Source organism: Macaca nemestrina, chromosome 14 (assembly GCF_043159975.1).
Source record: "Macaca nemestrina isolate mMacNem1 chromosome 14, mMacNem.hap1, whole genome shotgun sequence".
In the NCBI taxonomy this organism is placed as follows: Eukaryota; Metazoa; Chordata; class Mammalia; order Primates; family Cercopithecidae; genus Macaca; species Macaca nemestrina.
In genome coordinates this window covers 6,661,790-6,678,459 of record NC_092138.1, presented here as the reverse complement: position 1 = coordinate 6,678,459, position 16,670 = coordinate 6,661,790, and the positions used below count along the sequence as shown (strand labels likewise).

The 16,670-nt window shown below is 45.5% G+C and overlaps 1 long non-coding RNA gene across 1 annotated transcript in view; it reads right to left on the bottom strand.

Moving 5' to 3' along the window:
- The window catches only part of LOC105498831 (uncharacterized), a 46,482-nt gene extending 41,032 nt beyond the window's left edge, over positions 1 to 5,450 (bottom strand). Inside the window, exons 1-2 of the long non-coding RNA XR_011613023.1 lie at positions 5,402 to 5,450; positions 4,631 to 4,780 (exon numbers count right to left, since the gene is read on the bottom strand). This is a non-coding gene — a long non-coding RNA (uncharacterized lncRNA). The remainder of the gene's footprint in view (positions 1 to 4,630; positions 4,781 to 5,401) is intronic.
- Between the last annotated feature and the right edge of the window lie 11,220 nt (positions 5,451 to 16,670).

Sequence of the window (16,670 nt, the reverse complement as noted above, 5' to 3'; positions counted from 1 at the left end):
TTCTTCCTCTAGTTTCTTGTGAGAGCTTAAATTACTCATTTGAGAATTTTACTTTTTTCTTTCTTTTTTCCCAAGACGGAGTCTTGCTCTGTCACCCAGGCTGGAGTGCAGTGGCATGATCTCCACTCACTGCAACCTCCGCCTCCTGGGTTCAAGCAATTCTCCTGCCTCAGCCTCCCAAGTTGCTGGGATTACAGGTGCCTGCCACCACGCCTGGCTAATTTTTGTATTTTCAGTAGAGACAGGGTTTCACCATATTAGCCAGGCTGGTCTCAACCTCCTGACCTTGTGATCCGCCTGCCTCAGCCTCCCAAAGTGCTGGGATTACAGGTGTGAGACACCGCGCCTGGCTGAGAATTTTACTTTTTTCTTATGTAAACATCTATTGCTACAAATTTCTCTCTCAGCACTATTTTAGCTGTGCCCCACACATTTTGATAAGAAGTGTTTTCCTTTTCATTTAGTTCAGTATGCTTTTTATTTCTCTTGAGACTCTCTCTTTGACCTATGGATTATTTGGGAGCATATTCTTTAGACTCCGGGTGTTTCTGAACTTGGAATTTAGCCGTTCTTTCAGGCAGCTGGGGGTGGGGCCTTTCTCCTGCTGATGGATAGAGAAGGTTTTGACTTTCTACTAAGCCTCTTGGGACACCACCTTTGAAAGGAGGAGGAACCTTGTTATCCCTGAGTCAGGTTGGAAGCACAGGCTCCCTGCGTGACGTCCACTGATGCCACCAGACACAAGGTGACTTGCTGCCACCCAGCGGGGAGCTGGGGCACCCGTTGGCCTCTCAGGAGTGAAAGTCAAGGGTCCCCACTCAGCCACCTGTAAGTGCTGGAGTCCCACCACAGTTTTTTCTGTGGCATTTGGTTTGAATACAGCAGTTACTGTCTGAAAGTTTTCTGTCTTGCTAGGCTGCCCCTCTCCTGATCCTCTGTCTAGGTAGGGGAAGCAGATCTTTTTTTGGAACTTTTTTTTTGTCTGGCGCACATTGGTGTTTACAGACTGCTGGCTTCTCCAGTATCCAGTCTAAGATACGAGAGGCAAAAGAAAGCCCAGAGAACTCATCACCAAGTCTTCCTTGGGTCCCAAAGCCCCTAAACAGTCTGCTTTCTTGTCTGCCAATCAAAGTATTTGGATGTTTGTCTTATACACAACTTCTAGGGTTTTTAGTTATACTTATTGGAGCGACTAGGTAAATGTGTATCTACTTATTTCCCCAGAAGTAGAAGTCTCTAGTGTATGTTTTGCTTCTGGTAAAGAAAAGAAATCTCAATTTTTCTTTATTTTTCTAAACTATTATATATTAGCTATTTTTTTATTCTTTCAGAAAATGTTTAGAATAAAATTGCTGATCTCGCTCAAAATTCCCATTGGGGTTACAGTAAATGTAAAGTGACTCTATGACCCAGTCATTTAGAATATTCAATAACTAAATTGCAAATAATCTCTGGTCTCATATCAGAGAAATAGAAAATCTCAGGGAAACACAGGCCCTGGATACTTAATGAAGATTTCAAGACAGAGGCCTTCCACTTCGTACATAACAAGTTCATTGTAAAGTTCTGCCCCAAAATGTCATTGTTGTCAGTGATTTCTTTTTTTCCTGTCACACCACACTACTCTAGCTATCATAGTAAATTCTGCCATTCCCACTTTTGCACTATAGGGTAGGGCTACGAACTCCCAAAAATAGGGACTATGCTAACTTGGGCATATGGTCTAGTTTTTGCTCCCTAACTTTTTGAATGGGAGGTCTTTAGGCTGATCATTGCAGGGGATGGCCTTGCTGATAAGCAATCTATAAACTCTGACTCCAGCTGACTCTCTTTCTGAAGAAAGCAGACCAAGGTTTTTAAAAATAGAGCAAACTGGAGCTTCCTGATTGTAGTACATGTCTGTGTTTGTTTTCCACTGGTTACATAAATATGGCAAATCGCTCGACAGAGAATGATACTGCATTTCCCGGGATCCCAGGAGGCATGTTTTCTTTTCACTTGCCTTTTCTGCAAGAACGTGACAGCAGGAAGAAGGAGTTGGTGGTATTAAAACAAGTAGTTACGACTGCAAGTTGCAGAAGAAACATTTTTGGACAGATGTCAGAATGAAGCATTTCAGTCTGGAGAGTAATTTTTATGTAAGAGAATATGATGTAAGTTACAGTGAAATTGGGAAAAAAGAAGTATTTAAGGAAAACTGTGACTTTTAAAGTCAATAAAAGGCAGTAAAGGTTTTTTTAAGGAACATCTTCTTGCACAAATATTGCAGTGGTGTTGACTGAGTCTCTCCCTTTCCTCTCGGGGCCCCACATTCTGTTCAGGTGCGTGGAGAATCCTGGGAACCTGCACACAGGTGCTGGGCAACACCTGGCCCGAGAAACGTTCCATTTCACATTGATATGTAACATGGCCTGGCTTTACCATGTCAAATTCCATTTAGTTTTGTTTAAAGATAAAATGTAAACATGCCCAGAAGAGTCCTCTTTTTTCCCTTATTGGAAACAGATGAAAGGACTTGATGGTGTAGGGGGAGGCAAGGGAGGCATCTTTTGTGATTCAGTTATACAGATGCAGTGACAATAGGTTTTTCTCTAGAGGAGTACATTGTGTGCACAGGCATTTACTTGGTAGTAAATGAATTTCATTAAATTGGACTGCTTGAGCTTCCAGAGTTTTAAGAAAAAATTTGTTGGTTCCTTTGCTTCAAAATTCTTTTGCAGCAACATTTTGGAAAAAGCATTTTACTTAAGTAGAGTGTTATGGTCTGAACTGCATCTCACCACACCACCACAAAATTCACATGTTGAAGTCCTAATCTCCAATACCTCAGACTGTGACTGTATGAGGAGGGAGGGTCTGCAGAAAGGTAATTAAGCTTCAATGAGGCCATTAGGGTAGGTCCTAATCCCATATGACTGGTGTCCTTATAAGAAGAAATTAGGACACAGATTGGTAAAGAGGGACTGCAATATGAAGACACAGAGAAGACAGTCATCTGGAAGCCAAGGAGAGAGGCCCCAGAAGAAACCAGCCCTGCCTATAGCTTGATCTCAGACTTCCAGCCCCCAGGACTGTGAGAAAATAGATTTCAGCCGTTTAAGGCGCTCGGCCTGTGGGCCTCTGTTACCGTGGCCCTGACATGATACTGCATGTGGTTATACCACCTGGTGATGCAGCGGCTGCAACTTTTTAAAATGGATTTAAGTTATAAACAAAGACAAGACAAAGCAAAAATACCTAAGATAAGACAGACCTGAGACGTGACAGTGGCATTTTCCTGGATGCTTTCACATATAATATATTCTCCATACCCCACCTGATTCATCCTGACACAGGTGTGGCCATGTCATTCTTATGCTTCAACCCCTTTGATGACTCTTCCCTTGGCTGAGGGTAAATGACGTCCACCTCCTGGCTCTGGTTCTCATCAAGGCCTTCTCAGTCTCCCTGCCTCTTTCCCCAGGCTCCCCTTTTTGGGTGCTGCATTCCAGACATACTCATTTTCTTTCACGTCTTTGAAAGCCTTTCCTGCTTGCACCAAGGAGGAACCTTGGCCTGGGACAGCCCCAGTCCTGCAGCAGGCACTTCCCACTTTCTGTCTGGATGACTTCTGCTCCTTTTCAGGAAATGTGGTTCTAACTCCAGACTACTGATCTACCTCCTATGCTTCCCTAGACCCCAAAAAGTTTCTCGGGCCAGGTGTTGCCCAGCACCTGCGTGCAGGTTACCAGGATTCTCCATGCATCTGAATACAATGTAGGGCTGAGAGAAGAAAGGGAGGGACTCTGTCAACACCACTGCAATATTTGTGTAATAAAGATGTTGTTCCTCAAAAAACCTCTGTCTAGGAAAGGCACCCTCTGTCACTAAATTTCCCCCTCTCTGTCTTGATTCTCTGATTGACTGTCTTCCTGTGAGGCTGGAAACTCCAGAAGATACAGTCCCTGCACTTGGTTGCTGTACCCTTGGCATCTTGCACAGTTGCCTGACTCATTCTTAATTTCACACCTACAAAACATTTGACAAACAATAAAACAATAGCCTACAAGTCTCTGTTTGCTTCCAGTAAAGCAAATGAATAAAAGATTTTAAACACTCTACTATCTTTTTACTGTCCCACTCCTGAATTTTAACAAGTAATTTCTTCTCATACCCTAATAAGCATGCAGGAAGGATCTCTTGAGGCATAGGAGTAGAAGGAAATGAGGTCGATTTATCCTTTGGGCTACCTTATGAAACTCATCTCAAATTTTAATCCATCCACACGGACTGAGCACTTTCTTTTCTTTTTCTTTTTTTAGACAGAGTCTCACTCTGTCACCAGGCTAGAGTGCAGTGGCACGATCTCGGCTCACTGCAACCTCCACCTCCCAGGTTCAAGCAATTCTCCTGCTTCAGCCTCCCGAGCAGCTGGGACTACAGGTGTGCACCACCACACCCAGCTAATTTTTTTGTATTTTTAGTAGAGACAGGGTTTCACCATGTTGGCCAGAATGGTCTCGATCTCTTGACCTTGTGATCTGCCCACCTCAGCCTTCCAAAGTGCTGGGATTACAGGCACGAGCCACCTTGCCCAGCCAGACTGAGCACTTTCTAAGTCTGAACTGAATCCTGGTAACACAGTCCTTACCTTCAGTATGCTGGAAAAAGGGGTGCTGGTTTCTGTGTCATCGTGTGTTAACATCTGGATAGGCTCTGCGAGAAGCGAATGATGAGCCACCGGTTCTGGAGAAGTGGTTGGAAGCCTGTTAGAGGCAGAATCTTCCAGATTCACAGCTTCCTGGGTGAGTCATTCAGCAAAAAAGGTTTTAAAGTTACCTCAACAATATCAGTTAGACTATTTAAGTAAGTCGATTATAAATAATCTGTGGTCTCATATAAAAGTCATTACAAATCTGATCAGCCCCAGATACTAAAGGACGATTTTATGGTCCCAGGCCTTTAATTTCATACGTAACACACCAGTTGTAGAGTTCTGCCTCAATATGTATTTTTTCATCATGCAAACGAAGCTTGTGGTTTTACTACAAAAATTAGTGTAATTCACTTCATAGTGTTTGTCTCATTCAATATTTTATTATGACTCCCGTTAACTTCCGGCAAGCATATGGATTTAATGAAAAGGGGACTCCAGCTCTTGGTAAATTTCTAAATTTACTAGAACTGACTAGTTTGGGTTATTTGATCCCAAAAGAGGGTGTGTCAGACATTAGCCTTCCTGGCATCCAAACTGCAGTGAACTGAGAGCACAGGGAAAGGGAGCCGGACGCCCTCAGCCTTGTAAGAAGTGTCTGTCCTAGGTGTCCCCACCAGCCCCCTTGCCATGGAGCCCTACAGAAACCAGACTTAAAAACTGTACACACTGGCATCGACGTAAAACACAACAGCTCACATTTCACACCTTGTTGGCTTATCATGTTTAGCTGGATCCCGTTTCAACTAATATTTTTCCAGAGTTGGCTCTTTAAGATGGCATAGAAATTATTTACAACATCAAAGACCTCTGTGACACCATTTCCCCCACCTTCCCCCCACACCCACTCAACACATCACGTGGCCCCCTCCAAGGCACCAGCACTCACCGGGCGCTGCGGATGGGCCGTCCCGACTGCTTGCCACCCCACCCCACCCCACCCCAGCAGGAGGGGACCTGGCCGGGGCTGGGAACTGGGGGCGTCTGTGCCATGGCCACAGCACGCAGTTCCTCTGGTCACACCCTCCAAAACGAGGTGCCAGCATATCGCCATGACTTTGCTGGTCCTTGTTGACGATAAAAAGGAACAAGCACGGCCAGGCGCGGTGGCTCAAGCCTGTAATCCCAGCACTTTGGGAGGCCGAGACGGGCGGATCACGAGGTCAAGAGACCGAGACCATCCTGGCTAACACGGTGAGACCCCGTCTCTACTTAAAAAAAATACAAAAAACTAGCCGGGCGAGGTGGCGGGCGCCTGTAGTCCCAGCTACTCGGGAGGCTGAGGCAGGAGAATGACATAAACCCGGGACTGCACTCCAGCCTGGGCCGCGACAGGGCGAGACTCCGCCTCAAAAAAAAAAAAAAAAGAGGAACAAGCACTAGCGGCTGAAGAAATGCACGGAGATCTCTGCTCTCTTCGCTCCTTTAGCGCCCGAGGTGGAGATGGGCTAGCCTCGGACCCTGGCGGGAGCAGCCTCAGGCCATTCTTTTTCTTTAGAATAGTTTTATTCTAGTTCTATTCTTCAGAGTAGTTTTTCTAGGCCATTTCCTCTTTGCGAAGGGTCTAATACTCGTGCGTCCTTCACAAGGATGTTGTGAGATTACCGAGGTGATGTGGGTCCTTTAGAGGCTCAGAGGAGGCTTCCGCATACACGCTCCTTCCCCGGCGCCCGCTCTCCCGGCACTGGCCGGGCCGGAGAAGCGCCCTCCACCCCCAACCCACCCCGAGCTTTCCCCACTTCCCTGCCGGGGGCTGGCACAGAGGCCCCGAATCACGGTTAGAAATTAAGCATGCGCAAGCACTTCTCTTCACACGAAATAATTCACAGATGAAGAAGCGCCCATAATAGGGCCACCCATCTGAATTAATTGTGAGAAAATACGCTCTCCTACCAGCCCAGGGCGCCGGGAGTCAACACAGGCGCTGCCAAGGCGCAGAGGAGCCGGCGCTGCCGGGACTCGAGCGCCATCTACAGCCCGCGGAGGCACGGCGCGGACCCCACAGGCAGGAAGCAGCCTCGCGCAGCCGGGCTGCCAAACTGCACTCCCTCGAGAGAGATCAGTGTAGACGGAGAAGAATTTCAATCCTTTTGCTAAATTTATCTATCATTTTATTTACCAAAATTAAATTTTATTTATAAGTGTATAGTACAAATATATGTATTGATATAGAAATATACGCTGTATATCTATTGCGTGCATGTATATGTGAGTGTGTATATATATTTGTGTGTGTGTGTGTGTTCTTAAATATACTTAAATAGACAAGTGTTTTAAATAGAATCGGTCCGATCTCCAGTGCTGCCACTGAATCTCCGTTTGATCTCTGGTGGTCGCTAAACTCTGGGAACCCCAGTTCTCCACTTGTCCAAGGAGACGGGTCCCACTTACCCAGCACGGCTGTTGTAGCGATTGAGGGAGATAATGTACATAAAACGCTTACCCTAGAGTCTGAGACAGAGAATTATAACACTATTAAGAATATGATGACAGTTATTTGTTCATTTAGCTATTTAACCAGTATCTCTTGAACCTGCCGTGTACCCAGCCCTCGCCGGTTACTGGGGGTTACAGCAGAGACCTGGAAAGACAAGGACCCCTCCCTGCTGGAGCTGCAAGCTCAAGTCATCTGACTTTGCGAACAAATAAAACAGGCAGGGGAAAGTAGGAACTAGGCCATGTTTTAGAACCACGGATGGGCATTCAACTACAAGTTAATGTAAGAGGCCCTGGGAAAGAGTTAATATAAACATTCTCATATCTCTTCTCTGGATAAAACAAACCCGGTGGAATTGGTTGGAACATTCCAACCATCTTATGCATTAGCCAGGAAAGTGACTTTCAGCAATCATCTGTAAGTCAACGTATTAGTTTTCTATTGCCACATAACAATTACTTCAAACATTATTGCTGCTTAAAACAACACGCATGTATCATCAATTACTTCAAACATTATTACCGCTTAAAACAACATGCATGCACCATCTCTCAGGTTCCAGGGGTCGGAGTCCAGGCATTGCTCAACCGGGCCTCTGCTCTGGGTCTCTCAGGCTGAAATCATGATGTCCCCAGGGCTTGGTTGTGAACGCTCCCTGGGGTCGTGTGTTGGACAAAGTTTGTGTCATTGCATGTCTGGGACTGACTCATGGCAACTTGCTTTTACAAAGCCAACCAGGGAGAGAGAGACCAGAGTGAGTGAGCTGGCAACAGAGTCTAATCTAACATACCTTCACCACCAGAGTGACAGCCCATCACCTTTGCCGTATTGTGTCTGTCTAAGCAAGCCACAGGTTACACACACATTCAAGGCAGGGGTCACACAACGGTGTGAACGTCCAGACGTGGGGACCCTGGGGGAGGTCACTTAAGGTTTTGCCCACCACAGACACTGTCACAACTAATTCATATCAACCAAAACATATAAAATAGAAAAAGGAAAAAATACAGTGATTATTTCTCAAGTACATCTTATTTCACAAAATAGAGCTAATCCAAGATGTGCCCTGCACCTCACCACAATGATTCCCCCATGTAAATTTTGAAGACTGGGTTCATTGTCCAACAATTCAGAATTTTTGCAATGCTAAATTTCATGATGGGTTGTCTGGTCAAGAAAAACTTGGGAGTTCTAAAAGAAAAATAAACAACAGGATGCATGATGAACTCTCTTAGGACTTGCAGAATCATGTCTCACATATGAAGAGTAATCTCATTTTGTAGATAAATGGAAACTGCCTATCAATCAAATATTTACCGACTGGTTTCCTTGGAGGGTGACCCTCAAGTATCCCATTTCCCCCAAATTATCAGAAGTGAGAGAAAACAGCATTGGTCTTGTGGCCTTACAAGCAATTCAGAGGCACAACAAAAAGATGGCATTCTTCTGCATACAGCTCTACGGCCCAGATGATAAGGTTAATAGATTAGGACTCATTTATTGTGATATAAGAATGTAATTTCTTGGGCCGCGCACGGTGGCTCACGCCTGTAATCCCAGCACTTTAGGAGGCCGAGGCGGGTGGATCATGAGGTCAGGAGATCAAGACCATCCTAGCTATCACGGTGAAACCCCATCTCTACTAAAAGTACAAAAAATTAGCCGGGCATGGTGGCGGGCACCTGTAGTCCCAGCTACTCAGAGGCTGAGGCAGGAGAATGGCGTGAACCCGGGAGGCCGAGCTTGCAGTGAGCCGAGATCGCGCCACTGCACTCCAGCCTGGGCGACAGAGCGAGACTCTGTCTCAAAAGAAAAAAAAAAAAGAATGTAATTTCTCAACCTGACTTAATGTATATGCACACATGACAGCATAAAGCATAAAACATAAAATTATTAAAAATAGAATATATTTGTTTTAAAGAAGCATTTGTGGGTTTTTTTGTGGTTTTTAGTGGTTTTGTTTGTTTGTTTGAGACAGGGTCTCACTCTGCCACCTGGGCTGGAGTGCAGTGGCGTGATCTCGGCTCACTGCAACCTCTGCCTCCCAGGTTTAAGTGATTCTCCTGCCTCAACCTCCCGAGTAGCTGGGATTACAGGCATGTGCCACCAAACCAGGCTAATTTTTATATTTTTAGTAGACACAGGGTTTCACCGTGTTGGCCAGGCTGGTCTCCAACTCCTGGCTTCAAGTGATCCACCTGTCTTGGCCTCCCAAAGTGCTGGGACTACAGGCGCGAGACACCGCACCCAGCCAAGAAGCATTTGTTTTTAAAATGTGTTTAGAAGAATCAACCAGTGGAGAAAATAGTCTGCAAATAGACTTCTTCCTTTGTTATGCATACTGTGACAGTGTGTCACAAAAGTGCGTCCCACTCACAGAGAAACATCAACTTTTAATAAATGGTGCTGGACAATTGCCTATCCTACAGAAAAACAGGTACGTTTTATTTTTGCAACCTCATACCATGCACTAAAATAATGTATTCTAGATTAAATACCTAAATGTGAAAAGCAAACTTTAAATTTTTTGTAAGAAAATATTGTCTGGTATTTATGAGACATCTGGATGGGGAAAGAATTGTTGAATAAGACACGAGGCATCATGTAAAAGCTGGTTAACTCTATTACATTAAATGTAAAAGATTTTGTGGGCCAGGCACGGTGGCTCACACCTGTAATCCCAGCACTTTGGGAGGCTGAGGTGGGCAGATCATGAGGTCAGGAGATCGAGACCATCCTAGCTAATATGGTGAAACCCCTTCTCTATTAAAAATACAGAAAAAGACCCGGGTGTGGTGGCATGCACCTGTAGTCCCGGCTACTCGGGAGGCTGAGGCAAGAGAATCACTTGAACCTGGGAGGCAGAGGTTGCAGTGAGCCAAGATCACACCACTACACTCCAGCCTGAATTACAGAGAAAGAAAAAAAAAAAGATTTTGTGAGACAGATATTATAAAGAAAGATAAAAGTTGAGCAATATACTAGAAAAGATATTTTCAATTCATCTGGCCAGCTAAGAATTAGTATCCAGGCCGGGCGCGGTGGCTCAAGCCTGTAATCCCAGCACTTTGGGAGGCCGAGATGGGCGGATCACGAGGTCAGGAGATCGAGACCATCCTGGCTAACATGGTGAAACCCCGTCTCTACTAAAAAATACAAAAAACTAGCCGGGCGCGGTGGCGGGCGCCTGTAGTCCCAGCTACTCCGGAGGCTGAGGCAGGAGAATGGCGTGAACCCGGGAGGCGGAGCTTGCAGTGAGCTGAGATCCGGCCACTGCATTCCAGCCTGGGCGACAGAGCGAGACTCCGTCTCAAAAAAAAAAAAAAAAAAAAAAAGAATTAGTATCCAGAAGATGTAAAGAGCTCCTATGGAACAATAAGAAAATGACAAACTACTCAGCAGAAATGGCCAGAAAACATGAAGACTCAATTGATGGGAAAACACCCCAGAAACTGTGAAAAGGTGTTTGACTTCTCCAGTAATCAGAAAAACACAAATGAACACAAAATTTAAAATGTCCACTTAAAAATCTAAATGAGGTCATTTCATACATATCCAGTCAGCAAAAGTTAAGTAGCAGAACAAAAGGCCACCACCAGTCACGACGGTTAATATTAGGTGTCAGCTTGACTGGCTTAAGGAACATCTAGAAGCCTGGTGGCACATTGTTTTTGGGTGTGTCTGTGTATCTGTGAGGGTGTTTCCAGAGGAGGTTAGTGTGCCTCTGTGTGGACTAGGTGGGCAAGCTCTGCCTCCAGTGTGGAAGCTGCACCATGCAACCTGCTGGAGCCTCGGAAAGAAGAAAACCAGAGAAAGGGGGAATGTGTCCACCTAGCTGCTGGCATTGGGACGCACTCCTCCTCACCTGTCCTTGCACAACAACTCCAGGATCCCCAGCCTTTGGACTCCGGGACTTAACACTAATGGCCCCCTGGCTTCCGAGGCTTTTGGTCTCGGATTGAGAGTTACACTCTCTGCTTCCCTTGTTCTTAGGCCTCGGTACTGGGCTGAGCCATGCTACCAGGATCTCACGGTCTTGACCTTGCAGGCAGCCTGTGGTGGGACTTCTTAGCCTCCCATAATCACGTGACCCAATTTCCTGAATAAACCCCCCTCTTATCTATCTATCTATCTACCTGCCTATCTATCTGTCTATATTCTATTGGTTCTGTCTCTCTGGAGAGCCTTGACTAATACACGAGTGTTACGGAATTTATTTCACTTGATGCTGAAATAGTACAGTGAAGAACTTCTGGGGCCCAGTGCAGTGACTCATGCCTGTAATCCCAGCACTTTGGGAGGTCAAGGCAGGTGGATCACAAGATCAGGAGTTCGAGACCAGCCTGGCCAATATGGTGAAGCCCCATCTCTACTAAAACTACAAAAATTAGCCAGGCATGGTGGCAGGCACCTGTAGTCCTAGGTACTCAGGAGGCTGAGGCAGGAGAATCACCTGAACCTGGGAGGCGGAGGTTGCAGTGAGCAGAGATCGCACCACCGCACTCCAGCCTAGGCGACAGAGCAAGGCTCTATCTCAAAAAAGAAAAAAAAAGAACTTCTGTAAAGCACAACTTATGGTTTTATGGTTACCACCGTGGAACCACAGATCTCAAAGAAGACCCATGCCCAGGACTAATGTCCTTCTGCATTTTGTCCTTAAGTTTCGCCGGGGATGACAACTTTAAAAGAACATCTTGGGAAAAAAATAGCCTAGGGGAGCAGAAGCAGGCTCTAGGAGACTGGACTGGAAAGAAAGAATGGATGAAATAGGACGTGGTCAGTTCCAAGGAGGAAGCCTCCCCCGTCTTGCTCCCCTCCTCTTGTTCCCCACCACCTGCTTCCGTTTGCCTTCATGCCCTCCTACTCTCCACCCACCCCGATCAGCGACCATAGACGTTTCAAACAAGTCTAGTCACGCGTTACCTGGCAATGGAAACACATTCTGAGAAATGTGTTGTTAGGTGATTTTGTCACCATGTGAACATCGTAAAGACTTAGCTGGTACAGTCTGCTGCACGCCTAGGCTATATGGCGTGGCCTATTGCTCCCAGTCTACAAACCTGCACAGCATGTGACTGTCCTGAATGCTGTAGACAATTGGAACAGACTGGCAAGTACTTGTGTATCTAAACCTGTCTAAACATAGAAAAGGTACAGTAAAAATACAGTGTAAAAGATGAAAAATTGTACAGCTGTATAGGGAACTTAGAATGAACGGAGCTTGCAGGACTGGAAGTTGCTCTGGGTGAGTCAGTGAGAAATGTGAAGGCGTAGGACGTTACTGTACACTATATGTAGATGTTACAAACACTGTACACAAAGGCAACGCTAAATTTATAAAGACATTTTTCTTTCTTCAATAATAAAAGATTAGGCCTGGTGTGGTGGCTCACGCCTATAATCCCAGCACTTTGGGAGGCTGAGACAAGTGGATCACCTGAGGTCAGGAGTTTGAGACCATCCACATAACTGCATAGATTTTAAATTTTCATTTGAATGCAAACACTGTCCACTCACCTTCTGCACTTTTGTGTTGGGCAAGTATTAGCATCCACATTTAAGAACATTTGAAGGGTCCTTTGAATTTTTTTTAAAATCACTACTTTATTTTTTTTCAACTTTTATTTTAAGATCTGGGGTAAAGGTGCAGGACGTGCAGATTTGTTACATAGGTAAATAGAGGTATACTTTAAAGCAGGGGTCCCTAACCCCCAGCCTGTTAGGAACTGGGCCGCACAGCAGGAGGTGAGAGCCAGTGAAGCTCCATCTGTATTTACAGTCCCTCCCATTACCCACGTTACTACCTGAGCTCCACCTCCTGTCACATCAGTGGCAGCATTAGACTCTGACAGCAGTGCGAACCATTGTGAACTACGCATGTGAGGGATCTAGGTTGCACACTCTTTATGAGAATCTAATGCCTGATGATCTGTCACCGTCTTCCATCACCCCCAGATAGGACCATTTAGTTGCATGAAAACAAGCCCAGAGGTCCCACCGATTCTACATTATGGTGAGTTGTATAATTATTTCATCATATATTACAATGGAATAATAATAGAAAGTGCACAATAAATGTAATGTGCTTGAATCATCCTGAAAAAATCCCCCCTCCCTGGTCCATGGAAAAATTGTCTTCCACGAAGCTGGTCCCTGGTGCCAAAAAGGTTGAGGACCACTGCTTTAAAGTGTATAATCTGTATCAGTTTAAGGTGTATCACTTGGTACATTTTGACACGTGTATATACCTGTGTAGCCAACACCACATTCAAGCTGCAGACATTTCCATCACGCCTAAAAGTTTCCACCTGTACTTGCACCCCTGGCTCCAGACAACCCCCAAACTGCTGCCTAATTACTATAGACCAGCATTTCCTCTTATAGAACTCCACATGGAATCATACCATAGGCACTGTTTGCTGTTTTTGAGACCCATGTGATGTGTGTGTGGTGTGTGTGTGATGTGTGTGTGATGTGAGTATGCGTGATATGTGTGTGTGGGTGTGTGTGCGTGGAATGTGTGCATGTGGTGTGTGATGTGCGTGTGGTGTGTGTGATGTGTGTGTGTGGTGTATTTGTGTGTGATGTGATGTGTGTGATGTGTGTGTGTGATGTGTGTGTGGTGTGTGTGTGATGTGTGTGTGGAATGTGTGTGTGTGGTGTGTGATGTGTGTGATGTGTGTGTGTGAGGTGATTGTGTGTGATATGTGTTTGTGATGTGTGTGTGTGTGTGATGTGTGTGTGGTGTGTGTGTGATGTGTGTGTGGTATATGTGTGGCGTGTGTGTGGTGTGCGTGTGATTGTGTGTGTGGTGTGTGTGGTGTGTATGTGGTGTGTGTGTGATGTGATGTGTGGTGTGTGTGGTGTGTGTGTATGTGGTGTGTGATGTGATGTGTGTGGGGTGTGTGGGGTGTGGGGTGTGTGTGTGGTGTGTGTGGTATGTGTGGTGTGTGTGTGTGGTGTGTGTGATGTGTCTGTGGTGCGTGTGGTGTGTGTGACTGTGTGATATGTGTGTGTTGTGTGTATGTGGTGTGTGTGTGATGTGATATATTTGTGGTGTGTGGTGTGTGTATGTGTGATGTGTGTGTGGTGTGTGTGTGATGTGTGTGTGCTGTGTGTGTGTTGTATGTGTGATGTGTGTGGTGTGTGTGTGGTGTATGTGATGTGTGTGGTGTGTGTGATTGTGTGTGGTGTGTATGTGGTGTGTGTGTGATGTGATTGTGTGGTGTGTGTGTGTGTGATGTGTGTGGTGTGTGTGGTGTGTGTGTGCTGTGTGTGTGGTGTGTGTGGTGCGTGTGTGCTGTGTGTGATGTGTGTGTATGTGCGATGTATGTTTGTGGTGTGTATGTGGTGTGTGTGTGATATGTGTGTATGTGCGATGTATGTTTGTGGTGTGTATGTGGTGTGTGTGTGATGTGTGTGGTGTGTGTGCTGTGTGTGTGCTGCGTGTGGTGTGTGTGTGGTGCGTGTGTGCTGTGTGTGTGTGATGTGTGTGTATGTGCGATGTATGTTTGTGGTGTGTATGTGGTGTGTGTGTGATGTGTGTGTATGTGCGATGTATGTGGTGTGTGTGTGATGTGATGTGTGTGTGTGATGTGCGTGTGGTGTGTGTGGTATGTATGTGGTGTGTGTGTGATGTGATGTGTGGTGTGTGTGGTGTGTGTGTGGTGTGTATGTGGTGTGTGATGTGATGTGTGTGGGGTGTGTGGGGTGTGGGGTGTGTGTGTGGTGTGTGTGGTATGTGTGGTGTGTGTGTGTGGTGTGTGTGTGTGATGTGTCTGTGGTGCGTGTGGTGTGTGTGACTGTGTGTGATATGTGTGTGTCGTGTGTATGTGGTGTGTGTGTGATGTGATATATTTGTGGTGTGTGGTGTGTGTATGTGTGATGTGTGTGTGGTGTGTGTGTGATGTGTGTGTGCTGTGTGTGTGTGTTGTATGAGTGATGTGTGTGGTGTGTGTGTGGTGTATGTGATGTGTGTGGTGTGTGTGATTGTGTGTGGTGTGTATGTGGTGTGTGTGTGATGTGATTGTGTGGTGTCTGTGTGGTGTGTGTGATGTGTGTGTGGTGTGTGCGTGGTGCGTGTGTGCTGTGTGTGATGTGTATGTGCGATGTATGTTTGTGGTGTGTATGTGGTGTGTGTGATGTGTGTATGTGCGATGTATGTTTGTGGTGTGTATGTGGTGTGTGTGTGATGTGATGTGTGTGATGTGATGTGTGTGTGGTGTGTGTGTGGTGCGTGTGTGATGTGTGTGTATGTGCGATGTATGTTTGTGGTATGTGGTGTGTGTGATGTGTATGTGCGATGTATGTTTGTGGTGTGTATGTGGTGTGTGTGTGATGTGATGTGTGTGTGGTGTGTGTGTGATGTGTGTGTGCTGTGTGTGTGTGTTGTATGTGTGATGTGTGTGGTGTGTGTGTGGTGTATGTGATGTGTATGTGCGATGTATGTTTGTGGTGTGTATGTGGTGTGTGTGTGATGTGTGTATGTGCAATGTATGTGGTGTGTATGTGGTGTGTGTGATGTGTACGTGTGATGTATGTTTGTGGTGTGTATGTGGTGTGTGTGTGATGTGATGTGTGTGTGTGATGTGTATGTCCGATGTATGTTTGTGGTGTGTATGTGGTGTGTGTGTGATGTGATGTGTGTGTGATGTGTGTGTATGTGCGATGTATGTTTGTGGTGTGTATGTGGTGTGTGTGTGATGTGATGTGTGTGTGATGTGTGTGTGGTGTGTGTGTGTTTCACTCCGACAGCTGAGGAGTATTCCATTCCATTGACTGGATATACATTCACCTGTTGATGGACATGTCGTTTGTTTCTCATGTTTGGACACTAGGAATGAGGCTGCTATGAGCATTCACGTACAATTCTTTGTGCAGATGTTTTCATTTATCTTGGGCAAACACCTAGTAGTGGAACTTTCAGGTCATAAAATACTTATGCGTTAAATTTTATAAGAAACTGCCAAACAATGACTGCAGCGCCAGCAGGATGTGAATGTCCCATCTCTCATTTGTCTGCACAAAGTCCTGTCCTAACCGTCCTCTAAGGGGGTTGGTGTGATTCTCTCCCTTCCTTATGAGTCTGCTAGGACAGGACTGTCTCTATGTCTATGTCCCCAGGTCCCTCTGCCCACCAGCCCGGCCTCCAGCATCAGGAACCCTCAACAACGTTCCTAAAATCCCACGATTCCTCCAGCCCAGCTCTGGTACCCAAGGTGCACAGCAAGTGCCTACTGACTGACTCAATTGCTTCAACTCCTTTTGGAAAATAGAACGTACAGATATTCACTGATCCTTCAGCAAGGGAGGCTACTGCTGACTTCTTCCTTTATTACTTTCATTTTACACACTTCTCTGGTTTCCCCGCTCTGGCAATACTAACTTTTGAAGAATTCCTCCCCAGAGATAACTTTTAAAAATTGAAGAAGTTAAACTTTAAAAACTAGATTTCAAAAACCTGCACATTAAGAAATAATAATAATTTAAAAATTACAAAACTAAAAAAAAAAAAAACTTTGTGCATGGGGGCAGAGGCAT